Source organism: Vipera ursinii (genome assembly GCF_947247035.1).
Source record: "Vipera ursinii genome assembly, chromosome: 17".
In the NCBI taxonomy this organism is placed as follows: domain Eukaryota; kingdom Metazoa; phylum Chordata; class Lepidosauria; order Squamata; family Viperidae; genus Vipera; species Vipera ursinii.
The window spans coordinates 8792843-8805984 of NC_139530.1; positions in this window are offsets into that span (position 1 = coordinate 8792843).

Genomic DNA, 13142 nt, shown 5'->3' on the forward strand with positions numbered 1-13142 from the left:
TTTGAGCTCTTTCTGCAATGGGCACTTTTCATGCTATAAGCAGTTTTTCCTAACAAATGCAAGCTATTACATTGGCAATCTCCGCAAGGAAACATCAGATCTGCTCAACTCATGGTTTTTTGGTCTTCGGGGAGGAGGGGGAACATGAATATGTGTTTGTTTTTCGAATTTGAGCTCTTTCTGCAATGGGCACTTTTCATACTATAAGCAGTTTTTCCTAACAAATGCAAGATATAACATGGGCTATCTCCGCAAGGAAACGTGAGATCTGCAAACGTTATTGTTTTTTGGTCTTCGGGGAGGATGGGGAACATGAATATGTTTTTGTTTTTCGAATTTGAGATCTTTCTGCAATGGGCACTTTTCATACTATAAGCAGTTTTTCCTAACAAATGCAAGCTATTACATTGGCAATCTCCGCAAGGAAACATCAGATCTGCTCAACTCATGGTTTTTTGGTCTTCGGGGAGGAGGGGGAACATGAATATGTGTTTGTTTTTCGAATTTGAGCTCTTTCTGCAATGGGCACTTTTCATGCTATAAGCAGTTTTTCCTAACAAATGCAAGATATAACATTGGCTATCTCCGCAAGGAAACATCAGATCTGCACAACTCATGGTTTTTTGGTCTTCGGGGAGGATGGGGAACATGAATATGTGTTTGTTTTTCGAATTTGAGATCTTTCTGCAATGGGCACTTTTCATACTATAAGCAGTTTTTCCTAACAAATGCAAGCTATTACATTGGCAATCTCCGCAAGGAAACATCAGATCTGCTCAACTCATGGTTTTTTGGTCTTCGGGGAGGAGGGGGAACATGAATATGTGTTTGTTTTTCGAATTTGAGCTCTATCTGAAATGAGCACTTTTCATGCTCTAAGCAGTTTTTCCTAACAAATGCAAGATATAACATTGGCTATCTCCGCAAGGAAACATCACATCTGCACAACTCATGGTTTTTTGGTCTTCGGGGAGGATGGGGAACATGAATATGTGATTGTTTTTCGAATTTGAGCTCTTTCTGCAATGGGCACTTTTCATACTATAAGCAGTTTTTCCTAACAAATGCAAGATATAACATGGGCTATCTCCGCAAGGAAACATGAGATCTGCAAAAGTTATGGTTTTTTGTTCTTCGGGGAGGATGGGGAACATGAATATGTGTTTGTTTTTCGAATTTGACCTCTATCTGAAATGAGCACTTTTCATGCTCTAAGCAGTTTTTCCTAACAAATGCAAAATATAACATTGGCTATCTCCGCAAGGAAACATCAGATAATGCACAACTCATGGTTTTTTGGTCTTCGGGGAGGAGGGGGAACATGAATATGTGTTTGTTTTTCGAATTTGAGCTCTTTCTGCAATGGGCACTTTTCATGCTATAAGCAGTTTTTCCTAACAAATGCAAGATATAACATTGGCTATCTCCGCAAGGAAACATCAGATCTGCACAACTCATGGTTTTTTGGTCTTCGGGGAGGAGGGGGAACATGAATATGTGTTTGTTTTTCGAATTTGAGATCTTTCTGCAATGGGCACTTTTCATACTATAAGCAGTTTTTCCTAACAAATGCAAGATTTAACATTGGCTATCTCCGCAAGGAAACATCAGATCTGCTCAACCCATGGTTTTTTGGTCTTCGGGGAGGATGGGGAACATGAATATGTGTTTCCTTTTTGAATTTGAGCTCTTTCTGCAATGGGCACTTTTCATACTATAAGCAGTTTTTCCTAACAAATGCAAGATATAACATGGGCTATCTCCGCAAGGAAACATGAGATCTGCAAACGTTATTGTTTTTTGGTCTTTGGGGAGGATGGGGAACATGAATATGTTTTTGTTTTTCGAATTTGAGCTCTATCTGAAATGAGCACTTTTCATGCTCTAAGCAGTTTTTCCTAACAAATGCAAGATATAACATTGGCTATCTCCGCAAGGAAACATCACATCTGCACAACTCATGGTTTTTTGGTCTTCGGGGAGGATGGGGAACATGAATATGTGATTGTTTTTCGAATTTGAGCTCTTTCTGCAATGGGCACTTTTCATACTATAAGCAGTTTTTCCTAACAAATGCAAGATATAACATGGGCTATCTCCGCAAGGAAACATGAGATCTGCAAAAGTTATGGTTTTTTGTTCTTCGGGGAGGATGGGGAACATGAATATGTGTTTGTTTTTCGAATTTGACCTCTATCTGAAATGAGCACTTTTCATGCTGTAAGCAGTTTTTCCTAACAAATGCAAGATATAACATTGGCTATCTCCGCAAGGAAACATCAGATCTGCACAACTCATGGTTTTTTGGTCTTCGGGGAGGATGGGGAACATGAATATGTGATTGTTTTTCGAATTTGAGCTTTTTCTGCAATGGGCACTTTTCATGCTATAAGCAGTTTTTCCTAACAAATGCAAGATATAACATTGGCTATCTCCGCAAGGAAACATCAGATCTGCACAACTCATGGTTTTTTGGTCTTCGGGGAGGATGGGGAACATGAATATGTGTTTGTTTTTCGAATTTGAGATCTTTCTGCAATGAGCACTTTTCATGCTCTAAGCAGTTTTTCCTAACAAATGCAAGATATAACATTGGCTATCTCCGCAAGGAAACATCAGATCTGCACAACTCATGGTTTTTTGGTCTTCGGGGAGGATGGGGAACATGAATATGTGATTGTTTTTCGAATTTGAGCTCTTTCTGCAATGGGCACTTTTCATACTATAAGCAGTTTTTCCTAACAAATGCAAGATATAACATGGGCTATCTCCGCAAGGAAACATGAGATCTGCAAAAGTTATGGTTTTTTGTTCTTCGGGGAGGATGGGGAACATGAATATGTGTTTGTTTTTCGAATTTGACCTCTATCTGAAATGAGCACTTTTCATGCTCTAAGCAGTTTTTCCTAACAAATGCAAGATATAACATTGGCTATCTCCGCAAGGAAACATCAGATCTGCACAACTCATGGTTTTTTGGTCTTCGGGGAGGATGGGGAACATGAATATGTGTTTGTTTTTCGAATTTGAGCTCTTTCTGCAATGGGCACTTTTCATGCTATAAGCAGTTTTTCCTAACAAATGCAAGATATAACATTGGCTATCTCCGCAAGGAAACATCAGATCTGCACAACTCATGGTTTTTTGGTCTTCGGGGAGGAGGGGGAACATGAATATGTGTTTGTTTTTCGAATTTGAGATCTTTCTGCAATGGGCACTTTTCATACTATAAGCAGTTTTTCCTAACAAATGCAAGATTTAACATTGGCTATCTCCGCAAGGAAACATCAGATCTGCTCAACCCATGGTTTTTTGGTCTTCGGGGAGGATGGGGAACATGAATATGTGTTTCCTTTTTGAATTTGAGCTCTTTCTGCAATGGGCACTTTTCATACTATAAGCAGTTTTTCCTAACAAATGCAAGATATAACATGGGCTATCTCCGCAAGGAAACATGAGATCTGCAAACGTTATTGTTTTTTGGTCTTTGGGGAGGATGGGGAACATGAATATGTTTTTGTTTTTCGAATTTGAGCTCTATCTGAAATGAGCACTTTTCATGCTCTAAGCAGTTTTTCCTAACAAATGCAAGATATAACATTGGCTATCTCCGCAAGGAAACATCACATCTGCACAACTCATGGTTTTTTGGTCTTCGGGGAGGATGGGGAACATGAATATGTGATTGTTTTTCGAATTTGAGCTCTTTCTGCAATGGGCACTTTTCATACTATAAGCAGTTTTTCCTAACAAATGCAAGATATAACATGGGCTATCTCCGCAAGGAAACATGAGATCTGCAAAAGTTATGGTTTTTTGTTCTTCGGGGAGGATGGGGAACATGAATATGTGTTTGTTTTTCGAATTTGACCTCTATCTGAAATGAGCACTTTTCATGCTGTAAGCAGTTTTTCCTAACAAATGCAAGATATAACATTGGCTATCTCCGCAAGGAAACATCAGATCTGCTCAACTCATGGTTTTTTGGTCTTCGGGGAGGAGGGGGAACATGAATATGTGTTTGTTTTTCGAATTTGAGCTCTTTCTGCAATGGGCACTTTTCATACTATAAGCAGTATTTCCTAACAAATGCAAGATATAACATTGGCTATCTCCGCAAGGAAACATCAGATCTGCACAACTCATGGTTTTTTGGTCTTCGGGGAGGAGGGGGAACATGAATATGTGTTTGTTTTTCGAATTTGAGATCTTTCTGCAATGGGCACTTTTCATACTATAAGCAGTTTTTCCTAACAAATGCAAGATTTAACATTGGCTATCTCCGCAAGGAAACATCAGATCTGCTCAACCCATGGTTTTTTGGTCTTCGGGGAGGATGGGGAACATGAATATGTGTTTCTTTTTCGAATTTGAGCTCTTTCTGCAATGGGCACTTTTCATACTATAAGCAGTTTTTCCTAACAAATGCAAGATATAACATGGGCTATCTCCGCAAGGAAACATGAGATCTGCAAACGTTATTGTTTTTTGGTCTTTGGGGAGGATGGGGAACATGAATATGTTTTTGTTTTTCGAATTTGAGCTCTATCTGAAATGAGCACTTTTCATGCTCTAAGCAGTTTTTCCTAACAAATGCAAGATATAACATTGGCTATCTCCGCAAGGAAACATCAGATCTGCACAACTCATGGTTTTTTGGTCTTCGGGGAGGATGGGGAACATGAATATGTGATTGTTTTTCGAATTTGAGCTCTTTCTGCAATGGGCACTTTTCATACTATAAGCAGTTTTTCCTAACAAATGCAAGATATAACATGGGCTATCTCCGCAAGGAAACATGAGATCTGCAAAAGTTATGGTTTTTTGTTCTTCGGGGAGGATGGGGAACATGAATATGTGTTTGTTTTTCGAATTTGACCTCTATCTGAAATGAGCACTTTTCATGCTCTAAGCAGTTTTTCCTAACAAATGCAAGATATAACATTGGCTATCTCCGCAAGGAAACATCAGATCTGCACAACTCATGGTTTTTTGGTCTTCGGGGAGGATGGGGAACATGAATATGTGTTTGTTTTTCGAATTTGAGCTCTTTCTGCAATGGGCACTTTTCATGCTATAAGCAGTTTTTCCTAACAAATGCAAGATATAACATTGGCTATCTCCGCAAGGAAACATCAGATCTGCACAACTCATGGTTTTTTGGTCTTCGGGGAGGATGGGGAACATGAATATGTGTTTGTTTTTCGAATTTGACCTCTATCTGAAATGAGCACTTTTCATGCTCTAAGCAGTTTTTCCTAACAAATGCAAGATATAACATTGGCTATCTCCGCAAGGAAACATCAGATCTGCACAACTCATGGTTTTTTGGTCTTCGGGGAGGATGGGGAACATGAATATGTGTTTGTTTTTCGAATTTGAGCTCTTTCTGCAATGGGCACTTTTCATGCTATAAGCAGTTTTTCCTAACAAATGCAAGCTATTACATTGGCAATCTCCGCAAGGAAACATCAGATCTGCTCAACTCATGGTTTTTTGGTCTTCGGGGAGGAGGGGGAACATGAATATGTGTTTGTTTTTCGAATTTGAGCTCTTTCTGCAATGGGCACTTTTCATACTATAAGCAGTTTTTCCTAACAAATGCAAGATATAACATGGGCTATCTCCGCAAGGAAACGTGAGATCTGCAAACGTTATTGTTTTTTGGTCTTCGGGGAGGATGGGGAACATGAATATGTTTTTGTTTTTCGAATTTGAGATCTTTCTGCAATGGGCACTTTTCATACTATAAGCAGTTTTTCCTAACAAATGCAAGCTATTACATTGGCAATCTCCGCAAGGAAACATCAGATCTGCTCAACTCATGGTTTTTTGGTCTTCGGGGAGGAGGGGGAACATGAATATGTGTTTGTTTTTCGAATTTGAGCTCTTTCTGCAATGGGCACTTTTCATGCTATAAGCAGTTTTTCCTAACAAATGCAAGATATAACATTGGCTATCTCCGCAAGGAAACATCAGATCTGCACAACTCATGGTTTTTTGGTCTTCGGGGAGGATGGGGAACATGAATATGTGTTTGTTTTTCGAATTTGAGATCTTTCTGCAATGGGCACTTTTCATACTATAAGCAGTTTTTCCTAACAAATGCAAGCTATTACATTGGCAATCTCCGCAAGGAAACATCAGATCTGCTCAACTCATGGTTTTTTGGTCTTCGGGGAGGAGGGGGAACATGAATATGTGTTTGTTTTTCGAATTTGAGCTCTATCTGAAATGAGCACTTTTCATGCTCTAAGCAGTTTTTCCTAACAAATGCAAGATATAACATTGGCTATCTCCGCAAGGAAACATCACATCTGCACAACTCATGGTTTTTTGGTCTTCGGGGAGGATGGGGAACATGAATATGTGATTGTTTTTCGAATTTGAGCTCTTTCTGCAATGGGCACTTTTCATACTATAAGCAGTTTTTCCTAACAAATGCAAGATATAACATGGGCTATCTCCGCAAGGAAACATGAGATCTGCAAAAGTTATGGTTTTTTGTTCTTCGGGGAGGATGGGGAACATGAATATGTGTTTGTTTTTCGAATTTGACCTCTATCTGAAATGAGCACTTTTCATGCTCTAAGCAGTTTTTCCTAACAAATGCAAAATATAACATTGGCTATCTCCGCAAGGAAACATCAGATAATGCACAACTCATGGTTTTTTGGTCTTCGGGGAGGAGGGGGAACATGAATATGTGTTTGTTTTTCGAATTTGAGCTCTATCTGAAATGAGCACTTTTCATGCTCTAAGCAGTTTTTCCTAACAAATGCAAGATATAACATTGGCTATCTCCGCAAGGAAACATCACATCTGCACAACTCATGGTTTTTTGGTCTTCGGGGAGGATGGGGAACATGAATATGTGATTGTTTTTCGAATTTGAGCTCTTTCTGCAATGGGCACTTTTCATACTATAAGCAGTTTTTCCTAACAAATGCAAGATATAACATGGGCTATCTCCGCAAGGAAACATGAGATCTGCAAAAGTTATGGTTTTTTGTTCTTCGGGGAGGATGGGGAACATGAATATGTGTTTGTTTTTCGAATTTGACCTCTATCTGAAATGAGCACTTTTCATGCTCTAAGCAGTTTTTCCTAACAAATGCAAAATATAACATTGGCTATCTCCGCAAGGAAACATCAGATAATGCACAACTCATGGTTTTTTGGTCTTCGGGGAGGATGGGGAACATGAATATGTGTTTGTTTTTCCAATTTGAGATCTTTCTGCAATGGGCACTTTTCATACTATAAGCAGTTTTTCCTAACAAATGCAAGCTATTACATTGGCAATCTCCGCAAGGAAACACCAGATCTGCTCAACTCATGGTTTTTTGGTCTTCGGGGAGGAGGGGGAACATGAATATGTGTTTGTTTTTCGAATTTGAGCTCTTTCTGCAATGGGCACTTTTCATACTATAAGCAGTTTTTCCTAACAAATGCAAGATATAACATTGGCTATCTCCGCAAGGAAACATCAGATCTGCACAACTCATGGTTTTTTGGTCTTCGGGGAGGAGGGGGAACATGAATATGTGTTTGTTTTTCGAATTTGAGATCTTTCTGCAATGGGCACTTTTCATACTATAAGCAGTTTTTCCTAACAAATGCAAGATTTAACATTGGCTATCTCCGCAAGGAAACATCAGATCTGCTCAACCCATGGTTTTTTGGTCTTCGGGGAGGATGGGGAACATGAATATGTGTTTCTTTTTCTAATTTGAGCTCTTTCTGCAATGGGCACTTTTCATACTATAAGCAGTTTTTCCTAACAAATGCAACATATAACATGGGCTATCTCCGCAAGGAAACATGAGATCTGCAAACGTTATTGTTTTTTGGTCTTTGGGGAGGATGGGGAACATGAATATGTTTTTGTTTTTCTTATTTGAGCTCTATCTGAAATGAGCACTTTTCATGCTCTAAGCAGTTTTTCCTAACAAATGCAAGATATAACATTGGCTATCTCCGCAAGGAAACATCAGATCTGCACAACTCATGGTTTTTTGGTCTTCGGGGAGGATGGGGAACATGAATATGTGATTGTTTTTCGAATTTGAGCTCTTTCTGCAATGGGCACTTTTCATACTATAAGCAGTTTTTCCTAACAAATGCAAGATATAACATGGGCTATCTCCGCAAGGAAACATGAGATCTGCAAAAGTTATGGTTTTTTGTTCTTCGGGGAGGATGGGGAACATGAATATGTGTTTGTTTTTCGAATTTGACCTCTATCTGAAATGAGCACTTTTCATGCTCTAAGCAGTTTTTCCTAACAAATGCAAGATATAACATTGGCTATCTCCGCAAGGAAACATCAGATCTGCACAACTCATGGTTTTTTGGTCTTCGGGGAGGATGGGGAACATGAATATGTGTTTGTTTTTCGAATTTGAGCTCTTTCTGCAATGGGCACTTTTCATGCTATAAGCAGTTTTTCCTAACAAATGCAAGATATAACATTGGCTATCTCCGCAAGGAAACATCAGATCTGCACAACTCATGGTTTTTTGGTCTTCGGGGAGGATGGGGAACATGAATATGTGTTTGTTTTTCGAATTTGAGATCTTTCTGCAATGGGCACTTTTCATACTATAAGCAGTTTTTCCTAACAAATGCAAGCTATTACATTGGCAATCTCCGCAAGGAAACATCAGATCTGCTCAACTCATGGTTTTTTGGTCTTCGGGGAGGAGGGGGAACATGAATATGTGTTTGTTTTTCGAATTTGAGCTCTTTCTGCAATGGGCACTTTTCATGCTATAAGCAGTTTTTCCTAACAAATGCAAGATATAACATTGGCTATCTCCGCAAGGAAACATCAGATCTGCACAACTCATGGTTTTTTGGTCTTCGGGGAGGATGGGGAACATGAATATGTGTTTGTTTTTCGAATTTGAGATCTTTCTGCAATGGGCACTTTTCATACTATAAGCAGTTTTTCCTAACAAATGCAAGCTATTACATTGGCAATCTCCGCAAGGAAACATCAGATCTGCTCAACTCATGGTTTTTTGGTCTTCGGGGAGGAGGGGGAACATGAATATGTGTTTGTTTTTCGAATTTGAGCTCTATCTGAAATGAGCACTTTTCATGCTATAAGCAGTTTTTCCTAACAAATGCAAGATATAACATTGGCTATCTCCGCAAGGAAACATCACATCTGCACAACTCATGGTTTTTTGGTCTTCGGGGAGGATGGGGAACATGAATATGTGATTGTTTTTCGAATTTGAGCTCTTTCTGCAATGGGCACTTTTCATACTATAAGCAGTTTTTCCTAACAAATGCAAGATATAACATGGGCTATCTCCGCAAGGAAACATGAGATCTGCAAAAGTTATGGTTTTTTGTTCTTCGGGGAGGATGGGGAACATGAATATGTGTTTGTTTTTCGAATTTGACCTCTATCTGAAATGAGCACTTTTCATGCTCTAAGCAGTTTTTCCTAACAAATGCAAGATATAACATTGGCTATCTCCGCAAGGAAACATCAGATCTGCACAACTCATGGTTTTTTGGTCTTCGGGGAGGATGGGGAACATGAATATGTGTTTGTTTTTCGAATTTGACCTCTTTCTGCAATGGGCACTTTTCATACTATAAGCAGTTTTTCCTAACAAATGCAAGATATAACATGGGCTATCTCCGCAAGGAAACATGAGATCTGCAAAAGTTATGGTTTTTTGTTCTTCGGGGAGGATGGGGAACATGAATATGTGTTTGTTTTTCGAATTTGACCTCTATCTGAAATGAGCACTTTTCATGCTCTAAGCAGTTTTTCCTAACAAATGCAAGATATAACATTGGCTATCTCCGCAAGGAAACATCAGATCTGCACAACTCATGGTTTTTTGGTCTTCGGGGAGGATGGGGAACATGAATATGTGTTTGTTTTTCGAATTTGAGCTCTTTCTGCAATGGGCACTTTTCATGCTATAAGCAGTTTTTCCTAACAAATGCAAGATATAACATTGGCTATCTCCGCAAGGAAACATCAGATCTGCACAACTCATGGTTTTTTGGTCTTCGGGGAGGATGGGGAACATGAATATGTGTTTGTTTTTCGAATTTGAGATCTTTCTGCAATGGGCACTTTTCATACTATAAGCAGTTTTTCCTAACAAATGCAAGCTATTACATTGGCAATCTCCGCAAGGAAACATCAGATCTGCTCAACTCATGGTTTTTTGGTCTTCGGGGAGGAGGGGGAACATGAATATGTGTTTGTTTTTCGAATTTGAGCTCTTTCTGCAATGGGCACTTTTCATGCTATAAGCAGTTTTTCCTAACAAATGCAAGATATAACATTGGCTATCTCCGCAAGGAAACATCAGATCTGCACAACTCATGGTTTTTTGGTCTTCGGGGAGGATGGGGAACATGAATATGTGTTTGTTTTTCGAATTTGAGATCTTTCTGCAATGGGCACTTTTCATACTATAAGCAGTTTTTCCTAACAAATGCAAGCTATTACATTGGCAATCTCCGCAAGGAAACATCAGATCTGCTCAACTCATGGTTTTTTGGTCTTCGGGGAGGAGGGGGAACATGAATATGTGTTTGTTTTTCGAATTTGAGCTCTATCTGAAATGAGCACTTTTCATGCTCTAAGCAGTTTTTCCTAACAAATGCAAGATATAACATTGGCTATCTCCGCAAGGAAACATCACATCTGCACAACTCATGGTTTTTTGGTCTTCGGGGAGTATGGGGAACATGAATATGTGATTGTTTTTCGAATTTGAGCTCTTTCTGCAATGGGCACTTTTCATACTATAAGCAGTTTTTCCTAACAAATGCAAGATATAACATGGGCTATCTCCGCAAGGAAACATGAGATCTGCAAAAGTTATGGTTTTTTGTTCTTCGGGGAGGATGGGGAACATGAATATGTGTTTGTTTTTCGAATTTGACCTCTATCTGAAATGAGCACTTTTCATGCTCTAAGCAGTTTTTCCTAACAAATGCAAAATATAACATTGGCTATCTCCGCAAGGAAACATCAGATAATGCACAACTCATGGTTTTTTGGTCTTCGGGGAGGATGGGGAACATGAATATGTGATTGTTTTTCGAATTTGAGATCTTTCTGCAATGGGCACTTTTCATGCTATAAGCAGTTTTTCCTAACAAATGCAAGATATAACATTGGCTATCTCCGCAAGGAAACATCAGATCTGCACAACTCATGGTTTTTTGTTCTTCGGGGAGGCGGGGGAACATGAAAATGTGTTTGTTTTTCGAATTTGACCTCTATCTGAAATGGGCACTTTTCATGCTATAAGCAGTTTTTCCTAACAAATGCAAGATATAACATGGGCTATCTCCGCAAGGAAACATGAGATCTGCAGAAGTTATGTTTTTTTGTTCTTCGGGGAGGATGGGGAACATGAATATGTGTTTGTTTTTCGAATTTGACCTCTATCTGAAATGAGCACTTTTCATGCTCTAAGCAGTTTTTCCTAACAAATGCAAGATATAACATTGGCTATCTCCGCAAGGAAACATCAGATCTGCACAACTCATGGTTTTTTGGTCTTCGGGGAGGATGGGGAACATGAATATGTGATTGTTTTTCGAATTTGAGCTCTTTCTGCAATGGGCACTTTTCATGCTATAAGCTGTTTTTCCTAACAAATGCAATATATAACATTGGCTATCTCCGCAAGGAAACATCAGATCTGCACAACTCATGGTTTTTTGGTCTTCGGGGAGGATGGGGAACATGAATATGTGTTTGTTTTTCGAATTTGAGATCTTTCTGCAATGGGCACTTTTCATACTATAAGCAGTTTTTCCTAACAAATGCAAGCTATTACATTGGCAATCTCCGCAAGGAAACATCAGATCTGCTCAACTCATGGTTTTTTGGTCTTCGGGGAGGAGGGGGAACATGAATATGTGTTTGTTTTTCGAATTTGAGCTCTTTCTGCAATGGGCACTTTTCATACTATAAGCAGTTTTTCCTAACAAATGCAAGATATAACATGGGCTATCTCCGCAAGGAAACATCAGATCTGCACAACTCATGGTTTTTTGGTCTTCGGGGAGGAGGGGGAACATGAATATGTGTTTGTTTTTCGAATTTGAGATCTTTCTGCAATGGGCACTTTTCATACTATAAGCAGTTTTTCCTAACAAATGCAAGATTTAACATTGGCTATCTCCGCAAGGAAACATCAGATCTGCTCAACCCATGGTTTTTTGGTCTTCGGGGAGGATGGGGAACATGAATATGTGTTTCTTTTTCGAATTTGAGCTCTTTCTGCAATGGGCACTTTTCATACTATAAGCAGTTGTTCCTAACAAATGCAAGATATAACATGGGCTATCTCCGCAAGGAAACATCAGATCTGCACAACTCATGGTTTTTTGGTCTTCGGGGAGGAGGGGGAACATGAATATGTGTTTGTTTTTCGAATTTGAGATCTTTCTGCAATGGGCACTTTTCATACTATAAGCAGTTTTTCCTAACAAATGCAAGATTTAACATTGGCTATCTCCGCAAGGAAACATCAGATCTGCTCAACCCATGGTTTTTTGGTCTTCGGGGAGGATGGGGAACATGAATATGTGTTTCTTTTTCGAATTTGAGCTCTTTCTGCAATGGGCACTTTTCATACTATAAGCAGTTTTTCCTAACAAATGCAAGATATAACATGGGCTATCTCCGCAAGGAAACATGAGATCTGCAAACGTTATTGTTTTTTGGTCTTCGGGGAGGATGGGGAACATGAATATGTTTTTGTTTTTCGAATTTGAGCTCTATCTGAAATGAGCACTTTTCATGCTCTAAGCAGTTTTTCCTAACAAATGCAAGATATAACATTGGCTATCTCCGCAAGGAAACATCAGATCTGCACAACTCATGGTTTTTTGGTCTTCGGGGAGGATGGGGAACATGAATATGTGATTGTTTTTCGAATTTGAGCTCTTTCTGCAATGGGCACTTTTCATACTATAAGCAGTTTTTCCTAACAAATGCAAGATATAACATGGGCTATCTCCGCAAGGAAACATGAGATCTGCAAAAGTTATGGTTTTTTGTTCTTCGGGGAGGATGGGGAACATGAATATGTGTTTGTTTTTCGAATTTGACCTCTATCTGAAATGAGCACTTTTCATGC